This window comes from Tursiops truncatus, chromosome 7, assembly GCF_011762595.2.
Source record: "Tursiops truncatus isolate mTurTru1 chromosome 7, mTurTru1.mat.Y, whole genome shotgun sequence".
In the NCBI taxonomy this organism is placed as follows: domain Eukaryota; kingdom Metazoa; phylum Chordata; class Mammalia; order Artiodactyla; family Delphinidae; genus Tursiops; species Tursiops truncatus.
This window is the reverse complement of record NC_047040.1, coordinates 19758647-19769230: the sequence shown is the minus strand read 5'-3', so window position 1 is coordinate 19769230 and position 10584 is coordinate 19758647. Positions and strand designations below refer to the sequence as shown.

Below are 10584 nucleotides of genomic sequence, written 5' to 3'. Positions count from 1 at the left end.
ATTTTCCAGCCCACGAGAGAGAGAGACAGAGAGATGGAGAAACAGACAGAGAGATTAAACGCGAGGCATTCAGACCCTGGGCTCCATCGTCACACCCCAGTTACCTGGAGCAGAGTTTAACAGGCTATTCCCTGACCCAGAATGTGTCCCAAGTATTCTGGTCTAAATTCCATGGGTTACCTAATTTTCTTATGCTTAACTAGAAATCCCAAACTCATCCCAAGCTGGAACTCTAGATTCTGGGCCTGTGTGAGGCCTGGTGACTGGTGAGCACCTCTGGCCTGGAGCGACCCCCACCTTTCTAGTTTGGATCCTAAATCTTGCCTGTCTCTTCCAACTTGACAGCTTTCCACCTTGTCCTCAGGACTCAAGGCGCCCATGCAAATCCAGACTGTCCAGGGCTCCCAGGCCTGAGGCTGCCTCAGTTCAGTGACCTGGAACTGGTTATTTTTGATGAAGGCCTTAAGTTGTGTCATATCTTTCCTGTATTCCAGCCCAAATTGTTGTTTTTAGAAGCTCAGTGACAAAGAATACACAACTGGAGAAAAGTATCTCCTTTCTTCATGTTTTATAATTTCCAAATTAAAAATTGCAAGTCACAGTTCCAGTGAGGTATCTTGGCCTCTTGACAGGGACAGACACACACACACACACACACACACACACACACACACACACACACACACACTGTCCATTGTGAGATGCAGTAGAAAAAATGCAAATGTTTCTAGATGTCTAGAAACCTGGGTTCCACTACTGGCAGTACCTTGCTGGGTGAACTTGGGAAAATCACTTCACCTCTCTGGGCCCAGGCATTCTCTTTCAACTTTACTATATAAGCCTGTGAAACCCAAGAAGTTATAGCCTTGCCAACCTGACCACTCATTTAGCCTAAAAGCATGATCATGATTTGCATAAAATCACTCTTGTAGTCCCTGTAACAGTGAATTTGTGTGTCAACTTGAAGGGCATGGGTTGTTGTTGTTTTTTTTTTTTTTTTGGACAGGTTTTATTCATTGAATGCAGCTTTACACAGTATTTCTTATGTGCCAGACACCACTCCAAGTGCCTTAGAAATATTTGACCCATTAACTCCTTATAACAATTGAAGGGTGCTTCTAGATGAGATTAACATTTAAATTTGAGTAAGCAGATTGCCCTCCATAATATAGGTGGGCCACGTCCAATCACTTGAAGGCCTGCATAGAACAAAAAGAGCTGCCTCCCCAAGTAAGAGGGAATTCTTCAGCAGACTGCCTTCAGAATTCATCTGCACCATCAGTTCTTCCTGGGTCTCCAGCCTGCAAGCCCGCACTGCAGATTTTGGACTTGCCAGCCTCCATAATTGCCTGAGCCAATTCCTTACAAAGATCTCTTTCTATATAGACACATCTTATTTGTTCTGTTTCTCTGTAGAAGGCTGACAAACACAGTCCCCAAGGACTGAGCATCTGCCATGTACTTAGCCCCATGGCAGTCACTGAGACAAATTATTCTGCCACCAATAAGCACAGCACCTAGTTGGAAAGACAAGACTAACTTGGATAAAATAATTCATAGCAACATACACAAGTGGCAAAGGGTATGGGTTAGTTCCTGGTGCTATGGTTCAGAGGAGGGTTCAGAGGGAAAGTCAAGAAGGAGACGGCACTTAGTCTCTAGGGCAGTTGGAATTTCCCAAGGGAAAGAGAAAAGAAAGGGTGGCTCAAAGATGGTGACATACTTGGTATGTCTCCTCCCCCTGGCTCTCCCATCTCCATGAATGCCATCACCACCCACACAGATGCCCAAGTAAAATGGGCCTCATCCTTATCTCTACCAAAGCCTCACTAAGCACTCCAGCAGTCCACTTTCCCTCGTAGTCAATCATCTATCTTTAGACCCTGCTCCTAAATATTAATGAACCATTCCTATGCTCTCCATACCCAAAGCTACCTTCCTAGCCCAGGCTGCCATCTTTGCTCTCCTGGGCCACCAATATACCCTCATATGTTTACCCTTTCTTTAGTCTTGCTCCTCCAATCCCTTGCTCCCCACAAAGCAGAGTGATCCTTCAAAAGTGAACATCAACTCATGCCTCTCTCTGCTTATAACTCTTCAGTAGCTCTCCATGTCCTACAGAATAAAATCCAAATCTAGTATAGCTTCACCATGCTGTGCTCTCGGCACTGCTGTCTCTCCATCCTCATCTCTTGCTGCTAGCCCTCTTATACCTACTAAACTTCCAGGTCCTCAATAGTGCCATCATTTTTCCCACCCCAAGGCCTTTGCACATGCTATCCCTTCTGCCAGAACTCTTTCTCTCTTTCTTTGGTTAATTTCTACTTTATTTGGGTCTCAGTGCTTCTGTTTTCCAGGAGGAAGCCTCCTCTAACTTCTGCAGACTTGTTTGGGTGTTTCTCCAGCAGCTCCCTGTACTCCCTCTCTCAAAGCACTTATCACAAGTGCTACTGACAAATTTTCTGTCTTCCCAACTAGACCTTAAGATTTAAGAGTCTGGGTCCAACTCACATCCCCAGAAATTACGAAAATACTGAAGTGTGCATGATAGACTTAAATATTCTAATTATAATAGGTTGGTCCTGTACCCTGAAAATACAGCAGTGAACAAGACAGGCTTGCCCTCATAGAGCTCACACTCTGAGGACAACAAACAAGTGAATAACGCATAAATGCAATTAGAGTTGTGAAGAGGGTCAGAAAAGAAAGAACTAGAGGGCTGTCCTAGAACATATAGGGGGAGGTAGAGCTGAACACCTACTTTAGACATTGAGTGGTCAGGGAAGGCTTCTTTGAGAAGCTGACCTTGAGCAGGGACTTGAAGAATAAAAACGAGCCAGTCGTGCAATGACCAGGGCAGTGGAGTGTGTAGGCAGGAAAAATCCTGGTATATTCTAGGGATGTCAGAAAGTTAAGATGGCTGAGCAAAGAGGGTAAATAACATATTCTTCATAGTATCAAGCTTAATGCACCAGAAACTTAGACCACAGCCACTTTGTCACCTGCAGAATGAGTCACTTTCGAGGAGTGGTTTCGTTCCTTCCAGTGGGAATGTCATTTGGTAATAGAGGAGCCCTTACGGCAATGCCTTTTCTACAAAACTTTTCAAAGTCCTAAGGTCCTGCCTTTCAAGCCCAAATTCCAATTCAGTGAGGTGAACCTGTTCTTATTAAAAATGTTCCATAAGCTAAAATTAATTAACAATCAGCAAGGGAAAAGGAATGAGATTATTCGTGGTCCTTTTTTGCCTGGATGGGGAAAGGCTGGAATGGGGAAAAGACAGGACTTCTAGTGTCCTTCTAATCATCAAATTAGGATGTGTCTCTTTGCGAAGATAGGCCCTGAAGGTATCCTTGGGATGAACATATCTCTTTCCAAAGATTAAATTTAGGGACCTCCTATAAAGTTATGGCATCCCCAGCCATGTCCACTGTATTCCAAGGTCAAGTTTATACCTATGTACCAGATCTGGAATGTGCCTTGTCATTTGCTCCTGGTTCGGCTCCACTCTTTCCCTGCCCTAGAACAATACCCACGATACATTAACTGTGAGTAACTGTGGATAACAGGAAGGATGCTGGATTCAAGGACTGCTTACCTGTCCTTCTAGACAACCTGTTCGCTTGTTCCACCACCGGAATCAGAACTCCCTCCCTCTATTACCCTCTTCCTCCAGCCCTCAGAGACAGTCCATATTCCTAGCTTAGGCAATGCATTCTTGCTGCCCTGACACACACCACCAGAGTGGGCCAAGCAAGCTATTGAGAGAGCCAAGCTACCCACCCAACACTTGGCTTTGGCTGAGGGCATCAAGCCAGACCATGGTGTCATAGTAGCTAAGGGCCCTTGATAAGCCACATCAGCTCAACTCTTAAAATGTATCATGGCCTGTTGATGAAGTTGATGAGGGTTACATCAGACTGTATCCCTCCAGAGCCCAGATTGAATGACTTTTAATTAGAACAAATCAGATGTTTAACTCTCTCTTCCCTGTGGAGGCAGCTGCTGGATCCAAATCTGGACCGGGTTCAGTGGGCACAAGTTTGTTGGTTACAGGATACATCATAACATAATGAGAACTTCCCCATATGGAAAGGTCTCTAAGGAAGTTTTGGGGTTCAATTCCATCGCTTCTAAATCACCACTGATTCTGAATTATTTTGAACCAATGTTCAGTATCAATACCTTCTATGAATAGGATTCATTCAGTCATTCAAAAGTATATTTAGGGTTGTCTTTTGGTCTTGTTTATGGTTTCCTTTGCTGTGCAAAAGCTTTTAACTTTCATTAGGTCCCATTTGTTTATTTTTATTTCCCTTTCTCTAGGAGGTGGGTCAAAAAGGATCTTGCTGTGGGGCTTCCCTGGTGGCGCAGTGGTTGAGAGTTCGCCTGCCGATGCAGGGGACACGGGTTCGTGCCCCGGTCCGGGAAGATCCCACATGCCACGGAGCGGCTGGGCCCGTGAGCCATGGCCGCTGAGCCTGCGCGTCCGGAGCCTGTGCTCTGCAACGGGAGAGGCCACAACAGTGAGAGGCCTGTGTACTGCAAAAAAAAAAAGGATCTTGCTGTGATTTATGTCATAGAGTGTTCTGCCTATGTTTTCCTCTAAGAGTTTCATAGTTTCTGGCCTTACATTTAGGGCTTTAATCCGTTTTGAGCTTATTTTTGTGCATGGTGTTAGGGAGTGTTCTAATCTCATACTTTTACATGTAGCTGTCTAGTTTTCCCAGCACCACTTATTGAAGAGGCTGTCTTTTCTCCACTGTATATTCTTGCCTCCTTTATCAAAGATAAGGTGACCATATGTGCGTGGGTTTATCTCTGGGCTTTCTATCCTGTTCCATTGATCTATATTTCTGTTTTTGTGCCAGTACCATACTGTCCGGATTACTGTAGCCCCTCAGAATGGGAGAAAATATTTGCAAATGAAGCAACTGACAAAGGATTAATCTCCAAAATTTACAAGCAGCTCATGCAGCTCAATAACAAAAAAACAAACAACCCAATCCAAAAATGGACAGAAGACTTAAACAGACATTTCTCCAAAGAAGATATACAGACTGCCAACAAACACATGACAGAATGCTCAACATCATTAGTCAATAGAGAAATGCAAATCAAAGCTACAATGAGATATCATCTCACACCGGTCAGAATGGCCATCATCAAAAAATCTAGAAACAATAAATGCTAGAGAGGGTGTGGAGAAAAGGGAACACTCTTGCACTGCTGGTGGGAATGTGAATTGGTACAGCCACTATGAAGAACACTATGGAGGTTCCTTAAAAAACTACAAATAGAACTAACATATGACCCAGCAATCCCACTACTGGGCATATACCCTGAGAAAACCATAATTCAAAAAGAGTCATGTACCAAAATGTTCATTGCAGCTCTATTTACAATAGCCAGGAGATGGAAGCAACCTAAGTGTCCATCATCAGATGAATGGATAAAGAAGATGTGGCACATATATACAATGGAATATTACTCAGCCATAAAAAGAAATGAAATTGAGTTATTTGTAGTGAGGTGGATGGACCTAGAGTCTGTCATACAGAGTGAAGTAAGTCAGAAAGAGACTGAGACAAATACCGTATGCTAACACATATATATGGAATCTAAGAAGAAAAGAAATGTCATGAAGAACCTAGGGGTAAGACAGGAATAAAGACACAGACCTACTAGAGAATGGACTTGAGGATATGGGGAGGGGGAAAGGTAAGCTGTGACAAAGTGAGAGAGTGGCATGGACATATATACACTACCAAATGTAAAATAGATAGCTAGTGGGAAGTAGCCGCATAGCACAGGGAGATTAGCCAGGTGCTTTGTCACCACCTAGAGTAGGGGCATAGGGAAGGTGGGAGGGAGGGAGATGCAAGAGGGAAGAGATATGGGAACATATGTATATGTATAACTGATTCACTTTGTTATAAAGCAGAAACTAACACACCATTGTAAAGCAATTATACCCCAATAAAGATGTTTAAAAAAAAAAGCAGAAACTAACACACCATTGTAAAGCAATTATACTCCAATAAAGATGTTACCAAAAACAAAGTTTATTTAGCATCTCCTGTGTGTTCTAGGTGTGCAGGATGATGAGATGAAGGGAACATGTTCCCTTCCTTCAAAGAGCTCCATAAAGGGTGATGCATATATTTGTTTCTCTTGAGAAGGTGTCTGAAAGACCACCATATGAACCTTCCAAAGTCAATAACTACCAAAAATGTCATCGTGAGCTAGAATGAGCACTCTATCTGCAGGGACAAAGATGATGCTGCTGGTGGCTAACCATCTCTGGGTTAGTAAGTTATGGTAAATCAGACAAATGTTTGTCCTCCTCCACAATTTCTCATGTGTCATAGGCAGTTAATAGTTGACAAATAGAATGAAATAGAGCTACGGGATCTAGAGTCCCTACAAATAGAGCTACGGGATCTAGAGTCCCTACAAGACATTATTTTCTTATTATGATCATGTATTGTAATATTAACATTAATAACTAAATTTGAGTGCTTACTAAGTGCAAGGAATAGTTCTAAGTGCTCTATGTGCATTATCTCATTTAATTCTAACAACCCCAAGAGGTAAATATTGCCTTTCCCCTATTTTCATCCTGACTTTACAGATGCAGAAACTGAGGCTCAGATTGACTTGTGTACCTCATTCCCTGCAAAGATTTCCAGAGGCTTCAGCTGAGAAATGCTGACCTGGTTCAAGTCCCTCTCTTTATGAAGCACATTCATCCAGGCTTTATCTCTTCTAGTCAGAGGCTAATATTACTTTGTCAAGAGATGGCCAAAACCCACAGGTCCCCAATTATGAGATCATTTAGTCATTCAACAAATATCTATTTTGAATCCCCATGTGTTGAGAATACAATGGTAAACAAACACAGGCTCTGCTCTCAGGAGGATTTCAACCTGGTAGAGTAGATTTTTAAATGAGCAGAAATAAGATAGAAAACTATGAGCAGGCACTGAACCCACTGGGCTTCAGCAGCGCAGGGTCCAGTCTGAGACTGGCCCTTCAGGTCTCCCACCTCAAACTACTGCAGCTGGACCCCTGAGTTCCAGGCCCTTAGTACAGCTCACACCCTGGAACTGTGCCCTTCTGTGACCAACTTCATTCCACAAGCACCCATGTCATCAGCATCATGGGCAAAACAACACCAAAAACTTACTCTGTGAAGCTCAGTGGAACTAAAGACATAGAGAAAACACCCAGTAGGGATGGCCAGGAGAAGTACCAGATCCTGAAGTACAACTGCTAGGAACTCATAAAGAATCACTAGAAAGAGGAACCCAAGAAAGAATTCACCTAGTTGATCAGAAATTGAGCAATAAGGAATTGGAAGAGAACTATGGTCTAAATGAGATACAGTGCTGTCCAGCATGAGAGCTGAAGAGCTTTTGGTTCAGGACAGCCCCAGTACACTCAGGTCTTTCAAAGAAACATGAGGGATTGTCAAATTTCTCAGTAGATGGTGTGGGGCTTCCCCATCCTTCTATGGACAGGAGCTGTCCTACGCTGGCTTGCATTTGGAATTCAGTACTCCAATGATAAGTGTGCATGCTTAGATGGTGTGTACTTGGGTTCTGTGCTTGCTCTGGTTGGGGTGATATTTGCTTATTTCCAATAAGTGAAAAGCACCAACATCATGTTAAGATTCAGTAAATTATTCCTTTCCAAGTTTTTGTCATCTGGGACGCAAGGGAGAGTACAATCCCTGAAGAGCAGCTAATGGTCCGGAACATGGTGGAGATTAAGGGTGGAGACCAAATTCCTAGGGATATCAGGTGGCTGGCTTCTCAGTGAGCTAAAACAGATAATTTATCTCTCACTAGGAGGTCTGAGCCCCACTCCTGTTCCCGTGACTTTACTCATGGCAATCCCCTTGAAACAAAGAACACTGGCTTCTCTTCTACAACTTATTTTAAAGGTGTGGCAACTGGCACAATCACCAACACAGACAGATTGCCTCAATGGCTTCAGGAATTGGCAATAGGAAGACAGCCATTGCCACTGAGATTGAGCACTTCGTTTGTTTGTATTGTGGCAGAAGTGACCACTTCACCAGCATCCTTTTCTTTATTATCACAGTGTCCATGAAGTATGTCCTGGACTCCACCACCTTCCTCATTGGTGTCACTGTGGCCCATGAACCTGAGGACCTCCTGGTGATTGTCACTGTCACTCCATTAATGACATAAAAACAAGTGGCCAAGAACTGCCTGGAGATGAACCTGGAAGCAGTGAAGACCTCAGTTCCACCTCTATCATTTGCTCTGACAAGACCAACCCTCAGACTCACAATGGAACCCATGTGCGGTGTGACAAGCAGATCTATGTGGCTGACACATGACGAACAGAAAAAACAACTCCTTGCCTGAAGCTCTGGAATCTGGGCTTCCTTATTCAAGATAATAACACTGCATAACCAAGTTGAGTTCAAACAAGGACACGAGAAACCATCATGGAGAAAGTTGTGGTTGGAGGTCATTTTCAGAGGTCATTTTGGGGGATGTGATAGAAATTAAGAAATGAGACTGCAAAGTGCCTGGAATCCCTTTTGATTCTACCAACAAATTTCAGCCCCCATACATGAGACGGATGACCCCAGTGACAGATGCTGCCTCACGATGATGCAGGGGCCCCTGAGAAGATCCTAGAGAAGTGCAGCACCATCATTATTGATGTCCTAGAGCAGCCTCAGGTCAAGAGCACAGCTAAGGCCTTCCACACCATGTACATGGAGTTAGGGGTTCTGGAGGAGCCCCATTCTGGGTTTCTGTCACCTCTTCCTGCCAGCAATCAAGTTCCCAGAAGCCTACTCATTTGACAGATGTCATGACCTTTCCCACCTCCAGTTTCTGATTTGTGGGCTCTTGTCAAGGACTGATCCCCTTCGGTCCACTGTGCCTGAGGTACTTTCCAAATACCAGAGTGCTGGGGTCAAGGTTGTTATGGTCACAAGTGATCATCCCTTCACAGCCAACACTATTGCCAGGTATCATTTCAGCCAACAGTGAGATAGATGGTGAAAGACATTGAAAAAGCCTCAACCTTGCTATGGAGCAAGTACACAAATAGGGTAAAGCCACTGTGATGTCCAGGATGGAGCTGAAGGACATAAATCCAGAGCACCTTGGATGAGCTCTTAACCAAGTACTTGGAAACCACCTTTGCTCAGACATCCCTCCAGCAGAAGCCAATCACTGATGTGGGCTGTCAGAGACAGATGCACTTGTTCCCGTGACAGAGGATGGACTTAACGCTTCTCCAGCTCTAAAGAATGCAGATGTTGGGATTGCCATGAGGGTAGCAGGTTCTAATGGATCCAAAAGTGCAGGCCACACAGTCTTACTGGATGACAGTGATGTCTTTGCGTCTCTAACCACAGGGTAGAGGAAGGCCACCTCATCTTTGACAACCTAAAGAAGATTATTGCTTATACTCTGACCCAGAGCATTGCCAAGCTTTGCATTTTTTTGATTTACACTATTGTCGGGCTTTCCCTGATTACTGGCATCATCACTATCTTGTTCATCAATTTGGGCACAGACTTAACTCCCTTGTTGCTCTATCCTATGGGAAAGCTGAAAGTGTCATTTTGAACCAGAAACCCCACCATAAGAAAATGGACAGATTAGTGAACAAGTCACTTGCCATGTAGTCCTGCCAATACACTGGCCTCATGCAAGCCCAGGAGCTTTCGTTGTCTATGTCACCATGTATGCACGGAGGAGATTTAGGCCCAGCACTGTCATTAACCTCTGGAGCAATGGAGGAATAACAGCATGAACGACGGGGACGATTGTTATGGACAAGAATGGACGAGGTATCAGAGGAAATACCTATAATGTACAGGCTACACAGCTGCTCTCACTGGCATCATGAACTACCAAATAGCATATCTGATCATGAAGAAGACCTGGAGCAATTTCATCTTCCAACAAGGTCTTTCCAGAAATAAAGCCATCTGGCTAGGGATTGTCTCACAGCTTATCATAGCAGTAATTCTCTCCTATGGCACTGGAAGTGTCACAGCCCTAGATTTCACCAGGCTCCTGGCTCAGGATTGGTTTGTAGATATGCCACATCCATATTCTGCTTTGGGTGTATAATGAGGTGTGAAAACTTTTTATCAGACTTTACTGTGGAACCTGTTGGGATAATATATCACTAACACCATCTTTTTGCCCAAGTGTCCCCACTTCACATTGGTGATGATCTTCAGTTCTCTTGTGTAAGAATGACATCATCCAAATTTATACCAGAGAAAGACAAAAACTATATGAAAGGCACTCAATTGATGTTTTGTACTTTACAGCTGAGATTTGACTATTTATGTATAAATTTTATCTCTATCTCCGGTTTTTAAATATGTAAATTTCAAGGTGATGATGTAGAGAAGAAACACTTATTTGTATATACATAGATTTCCAAGATATTAAGTAATCTTGTGTAACCCAGATATCTGCTGGGGTCTCCCTGCTTTTAAGCTCTAGGTAGGATTTCTCATACCTCTATTGTACATCCTGTTGAAGATCAATGCCTTTCTCAAGATGTCTATGA

The 10584-nt window shown here is 43.5% G+C and overlaps 1 pseudogene; it reads left to right on the top strand.

Annotated features, from left to right (window-relative positions):
• Positions 1–7162: 7162 nt before the first annotated feature.
• Positions 7163–10236, top strand: LOC101334995 (potassium-transporting ATPase alpha chain 2 pseudogene; annotated as a pseudogene).
• The last annotated feature ends 348 nt before the right edge of the window (positions 10237–10584 follow it).